The sequence below is a fragment of the Camellia sinensis genome, chromosome 1 (assembly GCF_055761805.1).
Source record: "Camellia sinensis isolate YWXY chromosome 1, ASM5576180v1, whole genome shotgun sequence".
Lineage (NCBI taxonomy): Eukaryota > Viridiplantae > Streptophyta > Magnoliopsida > Ericales > Theaceae > Camellia > Camellia sinensis.
The window spans coordinates 146,339,748-146,353,864 of NC_138961.1; positions in this window are offsets into that span (position 1 = coordinate 146,339,748).

Genomic DNA, 14,117 nt, shown 5'->3' on the forward strand with positions numbered 1-14,117 from the left:
ATGATTATGCGAAGTTGATTATTACCAAAAATGAAACTCTTTACATAGAAACTAAGTAAAGAAAGCTATTAACTTGAATGACTTGGTGTCTAAGGCCTAAACAACTGGAGCCATGAGGGCGTACAACACAACAAGTAAAGTATTCAATGCATAAATTTAAAAGACATTAAAACAGCCCACAAATGCCCAAAAAAAAAAAAAAACAGTGGTAAAAGTAAGAGAAGGTAAGTAAAAAGAGTAGAGAAAAAATTATGGAACAAAGTCTAAGAAGAAGTGGCTAACCCCTCAACTTTTTGCAATTTTAGATCACATATTCCAACACCAAAATAGTTCAAAAACAGTGGCTAAAATCATGTTAAAAGAGCACAAAAGATAAGCAAAAACAAAGAGATACAAAACTAGTAAGCATGACTAAGGAGGGGTGGCTAACCCCTGCACTTTTGGGACATCTAAACCATGTTTTCTAGCCCTTTTAATCTCTAAAAATCAATGTGAAAACCAAAGAAGTGCAAAAACAAAGGGTATGAGCAATGGGATAAGGTGTAAGAAAGGCTGTTAAGTCTCTCTACCTTTGGTAGCTCTTCAACCCTAAGTTCCAACACTTGGAATGGAAAACATAAGAAAAAGATAGAAAAAGATTGAAATAAAAGTAAGGAAAAATGTGACAAGCTTAAACATCTTGAAGAGAGCAAGCTTTGGTTGTTGATCAAACTTGATTCCAAACACCCTCAAGTTTATGAAATATGGTTTGAAACTTCAACAAAAAGCTTCAAGAACAAGCTCTAATGGTGTATGTATTGCGTATGTATTGTTCAAGAAGATTTGAAGATCAAAGGAGCAAGGAAGATGGTTTTAGCTCTCAATATCCTTCAAAGCCCTTAGGAAAATCTTATAACCTTTAATTCTGAAGGCAGAGGGTCTATTTATAGAACTTGAGCCAATATGATCAAAAATATCTTCAAAAAACAACAGCTGACGAATTCCCGCCAACTGTCCTGTTTGGCGCTAATGAGACCCGATCGGGCCCCAAAACCTACGATCAGGCCCAAAAAACCCACGACCAAACCAAATAATGCAAGGCCAGGTCTAAAAAGGCACTCTAGACAAGTTTCATTGAAACCTGACCTAGTCTAAACAAGTCATGGCCGGATCTAAACAAACCTGGCCCGGTCCAAAAAAATTGTTTTCAAGCCCAACTTTAAACGGGCATATCTCCCTCATCCGGACTCGGTTTTAGGTGATTCTTGAGTATAAATTGAAACTCCAGAAGTCTACTTTCCAACTATGGTGGCCTCACATCTAAATTTTAAATGGTCATAGAGATATGCCTAATTTAGTGAAGGCTGCTCATTTCTTTGTTAACGGTTTGATGCTCGACTTTTTCCTAAACTAGTTTTCTTCCATCCCCTCCTATTTCCTTTAACTTCAAACCTATAAATAAGATGTTTTTAAAGATTTTTCAAAGATTTCACCTGCCTTCAATCGAAGTGCGAGCCTTGGAACACTGTAGAAACATTTGAAAAAATATTTTGAAAAAGAGGGTTTTAAGGTCTAAAATAGTTTGGCCAAAATGAGGTGTAAGGTTTGGGATTAGAGCTTGAAACCAAATTCCTTCACTGAGAATTCAAAAGATTGCACTGTGTAACTTTCATCATCGGGTGTTTGGAATAAAGCGCCCAAGTCTTAAGTGTGGTCAAAATGGGGTGTCTCTAGTTGCCCTTCTTTGACAGAGCTCGAAGTCATGAAATGATGTGAGTGAATGTTAAAGCCCGAGGATGACTTATTTTGACAAGGCCGTAAGACTTGGGCAAACAAACAAAATGCAGATGTAGTTAGTTAAATCTGAGGGTTGTCTACGTATCCCAATGCAAGGAATCAAACCAGCGTAGTTCAGGGGCAGAATGTAAAAATGATACACAATGTAACAAAATAATCAAACCACAAGGAGTGTAAAACACACGAATACCATAAAGGAATGGAGATGCAAAATCAAACTACATTTTATATAGAAAAATAGTGGGCACAGCCAAACGACGCCTAACACAGGCTAAATGCCTACACCCTTAATATTAGCCTCAATGCAGCATGGGTACTTACATATAACAGAACCATGTTTTAACGTGAAAGGGGTGCGAGCACATACAAAACTATGTTTTTCGTAGAAAGAGAAAAAGTACAAGTAATTGGGTGGTATGATATAAGTGAGAAATGATCTGCTAGGGAAAGATAATGATCCTAAATACTAAATGCAACAAGACACAGTACAATGCAATGGATGCAATGGATGAAGTGAATAAGGGGCACAGGCCGAATCACATCTTACCTAGAAAAGGCATGGACACAAAAAAGACCACATCTAACACAGAAAAGGTGCTAACATCCTCAATACTAGCCTCAACACAGCATGAGTACTTACACAAGACAGAACCATGTTTTAACGAGGGAAAGATATGAGCACATGCCAAACTAAGCTTAACATGGAAAGGATGTAGGCGATAAAATGGTATAATGTAATGGACGTAATGGATAATGTAGTGGATGTCTGTAGTAGATGATATATGCAAGGCGATAGATGATACTAGATGGTGATAAATATGATATAGCAGCTAGGAAATGGTGCCTTAGAAAGCACCTTACAGGGGCAATCGGCAATGACTCACCTTATATTGCTGGGGATCGCCCTCTTCTTCTTGGTTTGAAGACTTCTTCCTGCATTGTGTGCTTCCAAACAACATGTTTTCTCCTTGGCTATGTTTGCAACTTTCCCTATTCTTCAACAGGGTGATAGACTAGGTTGGTTCAATATTCAGAATTGAAGCGCATACAAGCTACCTTAACCTATGGGGTTGTCATACAGATTTCAAGCCGAGGATACACCTTTGGGTATTTAAATCAGACTTTAGTCTCAGAAATTCTGAACCTTTGTATTCTAGGCCTCAGCCATTTGAACTCTAGTTTCCACTGTCTCAGTTGGTCTCCTAGGAACTCACTACAAACACAGTCAGGTGGCGATACCAGACCGCTTGAAGTCGTTCGGGCACGATAAACACCAAAAGAATTATGCTTTTGAGGATTTATGGTCTCCTAGACCCAGTAAATGCACAAGACAGTGCGGGTGAGGTGAATGCACAAAATAATGTGATGCAAGGTGCACAAAATAGTGTGATGCGGGTGAATACACAAAACAGTATAATGCGAGGTGCACAAAATAGTGTGATAAAAGTACACAAAATAGTTCGAACTCAAGGTGCACAAAACAGTGTGATACAAGGTGAACGCACAAAACAGTACGATACAAAATGCACAGGATAGTGTGATACAGGGTGCACAAAACAGTGCGATCTCAAAGTGCTCAAAACAATGTGTTGCAAAGTGCACAAAACAGTGTGATACAAAGTAAATGCACAAAACAATGCGATGCAAGGTAACAGAGTGAACTTGAGGTGAATGCACAAAACAGTGCGATGTAAGGGGGATACACAAAACAGTGCTATATGGGTGCACAAAACAGTGCGATGAAAGTGCCCAAAACAGTACTATGTGGGATGAATGCACAAAATAACGCGATCTAAGGTGCACAAAATAGTATGATACAAGGTGAACGCAAAAAACAATGCGATGCAAGGTAGAATGCACTAAACAGTGCAATGGAAGGTGAATGCACAAAACAGTGCGATACAAGTTGTTTGCACAAAACAGTGCGATGTGGGGAAAAATGTATGGTATGCAGAGGGAAATGAGCAATACATAGAGTAGTGTATCATGTACCTTATGAAATGAGAGTAGGGCAACTTGCCACAATTTATTGAAATTTAATTGAAAAGCACTGCGAAAGGTAACTCGACAAAACTCTGTTAAGTACAAAACAAAGTCAAGCGTAAGAGAAACCTAACGCACAGTTCAAAACGACCAGAGTGTATGAGCATGCATGCATAAAGCACATCTATTAATCAGAGGGAAGATGACATTCTCAAGAGAGTTTTGAAATGATCGGAGACAACTTTTGAAAAATGAATCATATCAGAATCATCATGGGGATGAGCTACCGTAATCTAAGGGAAAGTGCCCAACAAATGGCTTTAGCGGAATGAGAGAAAGGTTGGGTTAATGCCCCTTGTTCAATTGATGACTCGATCAGATGTACTGAAAACTGCCCCTAGTGTCCAGTCATTGGCCACCGGTTGGGTTCATGCCCCTTGTTCGATGGATGGTCCGATCAAATATACTGAAAATTGCCCTTAGTGTCCAGTCGTTGGCCACCTTTTTCAACATTACGTAGGCACATGCGATGGGGATCATCAGATCCTAGAACAGTTGCCAACCAATTAGACTGATGATTCTTTTATGTTCTAGCATGTTAAGAACTTACTCCAGTCCCCTCCAAAGCAGTGACGGATTCCTCATATACACTTTGCAATAATCATGAATGCGATGCCCCTTGTATGGGCACTCTTAGTTTGTTTATGAATTCCACACATAGACTTGTTTTTGAGTTCAGAGTGAACATTCATGTATGGAATTTTGGCCAAGCCACTCTATTGAACTTGAGCGACAGACACGCTATGGTGACTCGATGAAGAGTGCTTTTAAGAGACAGACACACTATGGTGACTCGATGAAGAGTGCTTTTAAGCGACATACACGCTATGGTGACTTGATGAAGAGCGCATGCCGAGACAAACACTAGGCGTGACATAACAGAACTCACAGCTGACCCAAAAGCTAAAAAAGACTCAAGGTGACTAATCATTCATACTGCCCCTAGTATTACTTATGTTCCCTTTAGAACTCAATTTCGATTTCATTTTTTGCTCAAGTTAGAAATTCTACTGATAAGTTCAAGTATTGCAAATTTCTCCACTTGTTGATTCAAGATAGTTCTTTCTTATCTAACTCAAGTACGTGATATGCACAACAGTCGGTGTAGCTCATGGATTGATGCAAAGTTGACGACGTGAATCAGGTAAGATGATTGGGTCGAGATGAATGAGATGGATATGGTTGAGAACGAACTTTAGGATGAAGTTGCCTACATATCCCAAGAATGGGAATCAGGTCAATGTAGTTCGTGGCTCAGGTTCACTTAGGTGTTGATACTTTCCGTTTGCGCTCTAACTTTTTCCAAAGTGGCCATTTCGAATTTTAAACCTTGCGAGTTCTATTTGTTTGATTTCTCATTTTTCATGCTCTAACTTTTGCCTAGGTTGCCCTTTCAGGTTTTCGGCCTAGCGAGCCTCTCAAGGATAGCGTTACAACATTTGTGGTGAATAATCATCCTTGCCCTAACATTGGAACTGGCTTCGCCTTAATTTGAGCTTGGTTCTCTATTTTTTATACATGTCTTCTTCCATTCTTTTGTTCCATTTTCAAAGTTGGTTCTTCTCGCAATATGGTACCTTCTTGCATTGGTTTCCCCGAATTCAGACAAAAGTTCTTTTCCTCATAGTTGATTGGATTTCATTCCAATGGAAGCCCCTGGTTTGATGGTTGACATCTTTTCCCTTTTCTTTTTTCTTTCTTTTTTCCTTTCTTTTTCTTTTTTTTTTCTTCTTTCCCTTTGTTTTTGTTTTTGTTTTTGTTTTTGTTTTTGGTTTCTTTTATCTATTTCTCTTTGAAATAATGAAAACACTAGGCAAGAAACTCTATGATCTGTGAGGTCTAAAAGTTGTCTTGTTCTTGCCAAAATGATCGCCTAACGGCGAAGAGAATCTCCAGGATAGTTTAGAATACCACACACGATTCTGAATCTATCTTCACAAGATTTGTAGAAGAAACAGCTAAAGAAGCAGCTGAAACTTTTGAGATCATGAAGAACTTTGCGCCGATAAGTCAGAATCCACTCAAACCATTTGGGGGATCCTTCTCAATACCCCAAGCTTATTAACAGAATCTTTTTGAAACTTAACTATTTTTAAAAAGGCCGCACATGATTTATTATAGACACAATAAAATGATCAGAAACTTCACTCCCGCTTTCTTATTATTAAAACAACAAAATGAAGACCCGAGGGTACACGAGAGCGACTCAAAGGAAAAGACTTAACTGACGCGACAACGTAAGAAAAGACAACAAAAATAAAACGCACAACTCAACTATTTATAGGACACGATTCAAAACAAAATCAGCATCCTTGAAACAAAAGGGGGTTTTCACTCCCCAAGTCCATTCATAGAATTCAAAAACAACTTCAAGTAGCCCACGGGAGGGCCCAAACCTGCCTTCAATTCAGCAACAACATCCACACCCAGTAGGATTAATTTCAAACTTTCAAATTGGGTCTCACAAATTGAGCCTCACAATTACCCCGGTTGTCTCTACACATCTCCTTTACCATGTTGGCTGGGGTTAAGGTTGGTTGTTGGCAAGCCATGGATAGGATTTATGTTATGGGATGGCACTCTATGTTTATTGACAACTTTGGGATTTTCAAGTGGGGTGATGACCTTATTGTCAATCAAGTCTTGAATTTCATGGTGAAGGCGAAAGCAATGGTCAGTATGATGACCGTATTGCTGATAGAATGTGCAATATTGGGTAAGGTCATGTCTTGGTGGGAGGGGATTAGGGAGTGGTCGAGAATTGAGCGGTTTGAGATACCCTTTCTCCATCAGTACCTTCAAAGCGAGGGTTAGGCTCATATGGAGATGAGTGAAGGCTCATTTTTTGGAGGAAGAAGCATTAGTGTTAAAAATACTGGCAAGTGGGCTGGTGGGTGTTGGCTGGGTATTCATGGGCTTGGGACTGGAATTCGAATGGGTGTTCCTGGTAAAGCATCTCTTTTTATTCTTTGCCCCCTGAGTTAAAATGCTTTCAACTTGAGCGATAAAAGTTTTATCCACAGTCATTGTAACAACTACGAGCACTTACTGCTTGTTCAACCTTAGCCCACCGAAGATGTGCATAGGGATCAATACTTGTCCCAGTCTTATTCTTGCCATTGCATTAGCTTGGCCAAGGGATTGGGTGGCTATATCAAAACGAGAACTATTTGTTGTTGATATGTCGTTACTCAGACTTGAGATAGCTTCGGGTTGGCCCTTTCCAACTGCAGCTCGCCTCAAAATTGAGGAGCTTTTTGACGTGAACCTTTTGGCATATGATGTGGTCGATGATGGAGCCAAGACCTCAAAGGCTAAATTTGCCATAGCTCTCTGAAGATCTTCAATCATACTTAATAACTCAGGAGCAACGGGTTCGGTCATTGGTGCCTGCAGTGCATTTGACCCAACTCGGTCTTGATGAATAAGTTGGGTTGGACTCTTTGGCATAGGTTGGACTAGAATTACGCTGTTGTTAAGTTTTGGGGTTTGAGATGATTGGGATTCAAGTGCATCCATCATGCATAAGTTTGTGCTTCCTTGAATGAACACTTTAGGCTTGGGTAAGTGGGCTAGGGTGATATGTATATTGGGGTCAAAGGTAGGAGGTAGTGTATGGATGAGGTTAAGGTGAGGATGAGGTATTTGGTCATGGATGGGAAGTGGGTTAGTGGAGCTATCGTCTAGTTGTCAACGAGATTCTGAACCTCATGATGAAGGCGGTAGCAATGATCGGTGCCATGACCGCGTTGTCGATGGTACGGACAATATTTGGTGGGGTTATGTCTAGCAGGGAGTGGGTCAGGAAAAGTTTGGGGATAAAGGTGTTTGAGATACCTTCTTTCCATTAGAACTTTTAGTGCGCTAGTTAGGCTCATATGGACAGGGGTGAAAGTTCAACCTTGAGCTCGGGCTAGGTCGACTGTTTGTGGGCTAGTATTGGCAAAAAGGTGTGCAGTTTTGGGATCGGTGGTGATGGTATTGATTTCAATGGGTTTGGGAATAGTGCTACTGCTAGCATTGGCATTCTTGGAAAACACCCTTCTTGTTGGTTCACTTGTTCTGGGAATAATCCTTTTGTTGATTGCGCTCTCGATCTGAACCCCTAATTCATGCAAATTTTTGAAAGTGAATAGTGGAGTGACTATTAAATTTTGTAACATATTAGGCTCAAGGTTCTGCACCACTATCCGTACTTGGTCCCTCTCAGAAGGTCGATCTGTCATTTGTGCAGCCTTTGCTCTCCACCTTGCAACAAATTCCACAAAAGGTTCTTTAGGATTCTGGTGGGTTGCTTCAAGCTCTTGGGTGGCCATTTCAATTTGGGTATTGTAAGAATACTGATTGACAAATGCCTCAACCAAATCTTCCCAATTCTACTTCACTTTGTCCTCCAACTTGGCATACTAAGTGGTTGCTATACCTGATAGGGTTCTTCCATATAGAGAGAGTTTCCGAGGCTTAGTTAGACCTATCGGTTTTAGGGTGTCCAAGAAAAGCCAGATATGTACCATAGGATCTCTAGACTCGTCGAAACGGTCAATGTGTGGCATTTTGAATCCGTCTGGAAGCCTTACGGTAGCCTCGATGTACCTATCTTCAATGTTAGGAATGGGGTTAATTCTCTATGCCTTTTTGAATTGCTTCTCAAGGTTAGCAATTTTTAACATGGTCCGGTCGAGATCATTAATATCAAGGGAAAAAGCCCCTTATTAGGCTGCACTAGGGGTTTGAAAACTCGAGTTTGAGTTAACCCTTCTCGAGAATCTGGACCCTACAAATCTTCAGCTGGCGGAGGTGAGTCAAAGTTTAGCTGGGCGCCCGGGACTGGATGTGTGGTAGATGCCTAAGACGAGCGTTACATCTTAGCAATGGTCTCATCCTGTATGGCAATTCCATGGTTTAACGCCGTTATCATGGCCACAACTTCTTTTGGACTCTGTTAGCAATGAAGTGGATGGATGGATGTAAGCTGGGAGATGACTAACAAGGATTTCAACCTAGTTATACTTGATGTATCTAAACTGGATTAGTCTAGATAGGTTTGGCTGGATTGGGCTTTTTAGAATTGGTCTTTTGGCATTTGGATGGATCTTTTCTGGGTTGGCCTTTAGGGATCAGATGGACTATGACTTTTGCTGAGTTGGGTACTGCTCCTTCTTTAGCTCAGACAAACCTAGCATTAAAAACAAATTCCCCATGAGATCAGGGTATCGAAGTATGCCAGTCAAAACGAAGCAAGATACAATTTTTGGTCATGGTTCTAGATCTGATATTTTTCCATCATATCAAACACAAACCCTTAGATTTTGACCCAATTCCTAATTCTGATATGATCTTTTGAAAGGAATCGCCTCAAGATTAAGACTCTCCAAGGATTGCCTCATACATTGCCAAAGATTTCACATTTTGCACAAAAGCATTCAAAACACCCCTATGAGAGGTTAGGGTTTCCCTGTCCTAGCTTTTGGAGTGATCTATAGCTTTACTACTCAAACAAGCTGTATCACATCATCCTGCATATGGGAGAGTATCCTGCCCTAATTTGGAACAATCGCTAGACTTTTACTATATGCAACTAGGCCAATTAGTCCAAAAAGGTACTTCGACAAGGTTGCTTAATATATCTCTCACACCTAACACCGAGAAATGAAAGGAGGATCAAACAGTACAACGGTAATCCAGATTCAAGCGTTGTGTTTCCAATATGGCAGAGCCCATGACCGGCCAACCTTTTGGCCATCTTTTTGGGCAAGCCTCCGACAAACTGTCTAGGAATAGCATATGGAAAACATAGTGACTTATAGTAACAATGTAAATGCAATGCGAAGAATATATATATGTAGATAAAAGTTCACATCATAAAGTTTGAGTTAAGTTCTCTAAATCCCCAGCAAAGTCGCTAGAAACTGTAGCTTACTTTTCATGCTCCTTTTAGATACGATAGCCCTATAGTTCGGACTCCCGTGGTTCAAAATCTGATTTCACAAGTGCAATGTGAAACAGATAAACACAAATGAGTCCAAATCCGACAAATCTTTTGGAAAATCGATTTTGAATAAAAAAATGCCAAAAATGGACTACTTTGCTAGATTTCAGAGTCGCCACCTAAATTTTTTTGAAAAATTTAGGAAACCCATGACTCGTGTCAAAGGCCACGTGTTCGTCATCACCAAAGTGTCTCGGCTCGGGAACTTAGGTACGAGAGAGAAAGGTCATGAATTGAGCACCCCACTCGCCCGATCAAAGATCAGCCTCTCTTATTCATGATGTGATTCTTATTTACATCATATGCTCTTATTCCGATTATTAGGCTATTTTTACTATGTGATGCACACAAGTATAGCCCAAGTCACAAAATTTGGAATGCATTGATTTTAGGCTTGTTTTGAAAAAGTGTTTTGAATACAGTTATTTGAAAAAGTGAGGTCGTATTTACATTTAATCAAATTATTCCAACTTAAGTAAAAAGGCCTTCATCTACCGACATTCAAACTGGAATATCATTTAAGCATTTAGCCTCATGGAATATGCTTGATATAGCAACACAAACATACAATGCAATATGTTAAAGCAAGAAATGCTCACCTAGTACTCCAAGGCAAACCAAATAACGTAAAATAATTAGAAGAAATGCATGCTCTTAAACAACGCAACATGACTAATGCAATGCACACATTATGCAAATAACAAATTCGGCTACTAGCATGACATTTGATTCAATTCAAGGCATGCGATAAAGCACGTATTCGATTAAGGAGTTGAATTTGACATTTGATTAGTATTATGATGAGCCACACCCTTATGCGTATAAGACGAATGGGTGTAAGTCATGGCAAATGCTAAGTAAATATTATGCTACCATTATAAATAGGTAAATAAAAGGGGGAAAGAAATGGGGGTTGCGTAGCGATCCCAGTTTTGCCACTTCGCTGAGTATGTCAGGGATTGAGCTACTCGGTCAGTTCGCGGGGGTCCAAGGGCAGCGCCCTGGCGAGGATCGAGCTGTCCGGTTAGCTCGCGGGGGTCCAGGGGGCAGCATCCCTTGGCGAGTCCTAGGGCAGCGCCCTGGTGGGGTTGAGGGGTAGCACCCCCGAAGCAAAAATGTAAAATGCATTCGAAGTTGCTTGTCTGCTCGAGCGGAGAATGTTTGATTCCAGAAGTTTGACCTGTTTGCAAAAGTACTGGGAAAGTGTATTTGACGCTCGAGCGGGGCTTTTCACGCTCAAGCGGACCATGTTATATCAATTCGTGAATCTGATATTTCACATCACTTTTGCATATCTCTCTCTTTAAAAACCCTTTCGTCCTCATTCTCTCTACATTTTCCTACGCCAAATTGGATCAAAACCTTGATTTCTCAAGATCCATTAGAGTTCTGCCATAGGTTCTTCATCAAAGTTGGTTAACTTCTCGAGGGCTTCGTTGTGTGCGGTGAAGATCGAGTTTCGACACCGCTGATTTTGGGGGTTTCATCTTATTTCTTCTTCAAAACTTGAGGTAGGGATTTTTTTAGAGTTATATATATATTTTTGCAAGATTTAGATGATTTTCAAAATCATCTTTCGATAGCTTTGAAAATTGATTGTTGATTCAAGAAGTTAAGCGATTTTGAAAGTGGGTTTGTCTCTTATTCTTTTAAAATGATCTTATGGGTTTTGATCTTCGTTGATTGAAGAAAAGATGATTTTAGAAAGTTTTCTTTCAAAAGATTTGAGTTGTATAGTTTTGGTGAGAAAACCTAGAATTTGGGATTTTTTTTTAAAAGAGACTGAAAATCCATAAATGATATTGTTACATTTGTTTTGTGTGTCAAAATAAATGGATGTTTGGAAAATTTCTTAGTTATATTTATATAAATGATGAATTTCAGGGAATATGAGGATTGTTGTTCATTTTGGAAATTATTGTTTAAAACATTGAAATAGTCTTGAAATAACTAATTGTTGAGGATACTTGAGAAGAGAAAATTGTGTTATTCCTTGGATGATGAATTGGAATAAAAGTATTTGTATTCATCTTGTAAAATTGGCATATCAATTCGTTTGATTAGATTAAACTTTGAAAGTTGACTTGAAAACTTGCATTGAGAAAAGAATGTTGAGAATGGTTTTGGGATAAATATGTTGGTAAGTCTTGATAGGTAGTGTAGATGATATTGAATAAGTTGGCCTAAGAGTCCGGGGTGAAAGACCGAAAACCCGCGCGAATAGGTGTCGAGCCTTCCGGTTAATATCGGTAAAAATGACAATTTGGTAGTACTTGTATAGTCTACTTACAGACATCGACCTAGGGATTACCAGAGTCATATTTACCACCCTTGAAATAAATTGTTAAGTTTTGAACAATTGAAATTGCATGATATCATTGAGCATGATGGTTTTCAAAAGATGAAAATGTGATTTATCTTTAAAAAGGGCATAGCATGGCATGTGCATTTCATCTCTTGAGACATGTATAAAATATATATACTTTGTTAAGAATCTCTTACTGGGCTTTATGCTCACCCTACGGGATTTTTGTGGAGGAAAAGATGTGGTGATCCCACCCAACTAGGAGCGTGGAAGTATGTGTGTTGGGAGTATAATGCTCTCATTTTGCTGTGACTCTATGTGTAAGCCAAGGGCTGTGTTTGTGTGGGTTTGAATAACCGTTTTGTGTAACCAGGTTCTAGCCTTGGAAACTTGTAACCCTTGGGGGTATTTATTTGTTTATTTACTTGTTGCTGGATTAATGTGTTGTTACATGAAGAACTATTGTATCATGTAATATAAGTTTGGAGATTTATATTTGGTTTTTCTTGAAAGAGCCATGATTGTTGTATTATTATTTGGGCTAGAAATTTGGGACATTACAACTTGGTATTAGAGCTACTGGGTTTGAATACCTGGAGCTCGTGGGAAGTGGTTGTTTAACCACAATGGGTTCATTTAGCATGCTTAGGAAGTGCTATGCATTTTGTGACTATGTGATAACATGTTTATGTGACTAAATGGGTATGAGATTGGACTTTTGGGATGTTGTTTGCGCCTGCTAAATTCCTTGAGGTCTTATTAGAAAGGTAATTAATCAATACTCATTCTACTAAGAATTCGTGGTTTTTCGTGGGACGAATCTCATCATAAGAGTATAATTCGTATGTGTTTACATGACTAAGTGCTTATGTGGAGTGAAGTTGAATTGTGTATATGGTAGAGAAATATATGGAATTTGTGTAGTCAAACGTGTGAATCAAGTTACGAGCACATATGAGTTAATGTGCTAAATTATTTCTTTTGTGTCTTTTATTAGGATGTCAGAAAGGGGTCAAGTCTGTGGTGGTAGAGGTGTAGGGCTCGCCGAGGTGTGCATGAGGTACCGGTCCATAGGGTTCCGGTGCAAAAAAAAGGGTTCAGCCAAGCTAATATAGCCGAGCAGGTGAGACAAGCAGGTCAAACCGCAATAGGGGCCCTAGCTCGACAAATGGTAGGGGCTTTAAGAGAGTCTATGAACTTGTTGAGGGTGGAGAATCAAGCCTGAGAGAACACCGCAGAGTCAAGGGCGAGTTTCCTTACTAGAGAGTTTTTACGGGCCAAATCGAATGAGTTCCATGGTGGTCCTGAGCCCATGAAAGCAGATGAGTGGCTCGAACAAACTGTGAAGACATTTGAGATGCTTCACATCGAAGATAGTGAACTAAGAGTGACTCTAGCAAGTTTCTACCTTAAAGGAGACGCGGGTTAGTAGTGGAAATATGCCAAGGGTAGAGTGGAGCCGACGTGGAAAGCCTTTGCAGTTGCTTTCCAAGATAAGTACATATTTCCCACTGCTAGGGAGAGATTGAGGCAAGAGTTTAAATACCTCAAACAACTCGACATGCCTGTGATCGAGTTTGAGGCGGTCTTCTCTAGTTTATCCAGATTTGCACCAGCGTAGGTGGCAACGGAAGAGCGCCGTTGCATTGAATTTGAAAAGAAATTGAAAACAAAAATCATGTTCAAGCTTGTCGAAAATATGATTCGGGAGTACGACCGTCTTATGGAGACGGCGACACACGTAGAAATTTCCATACATGCCGAGGAGGAGAGGCTTCGGAGTTCGAGGTCTAGGGGCCAGGAGTCTCAAGGAGACTATAGGCAGAACAACAAGAGCAGGAACACCTATCCATCCCAGTCCTAACCATAGCAGTCTAGATCCACTTTTCCTTTGCCTAGTACGGGTCTGAGAAAAAGTGCATCAAGTAGCTTCTCGTGTTTCAAGTGTGGCTAACTGATTCACAAAGCCTTCTTATGCACATAGAAGGGAGGAGGGCAATTAAT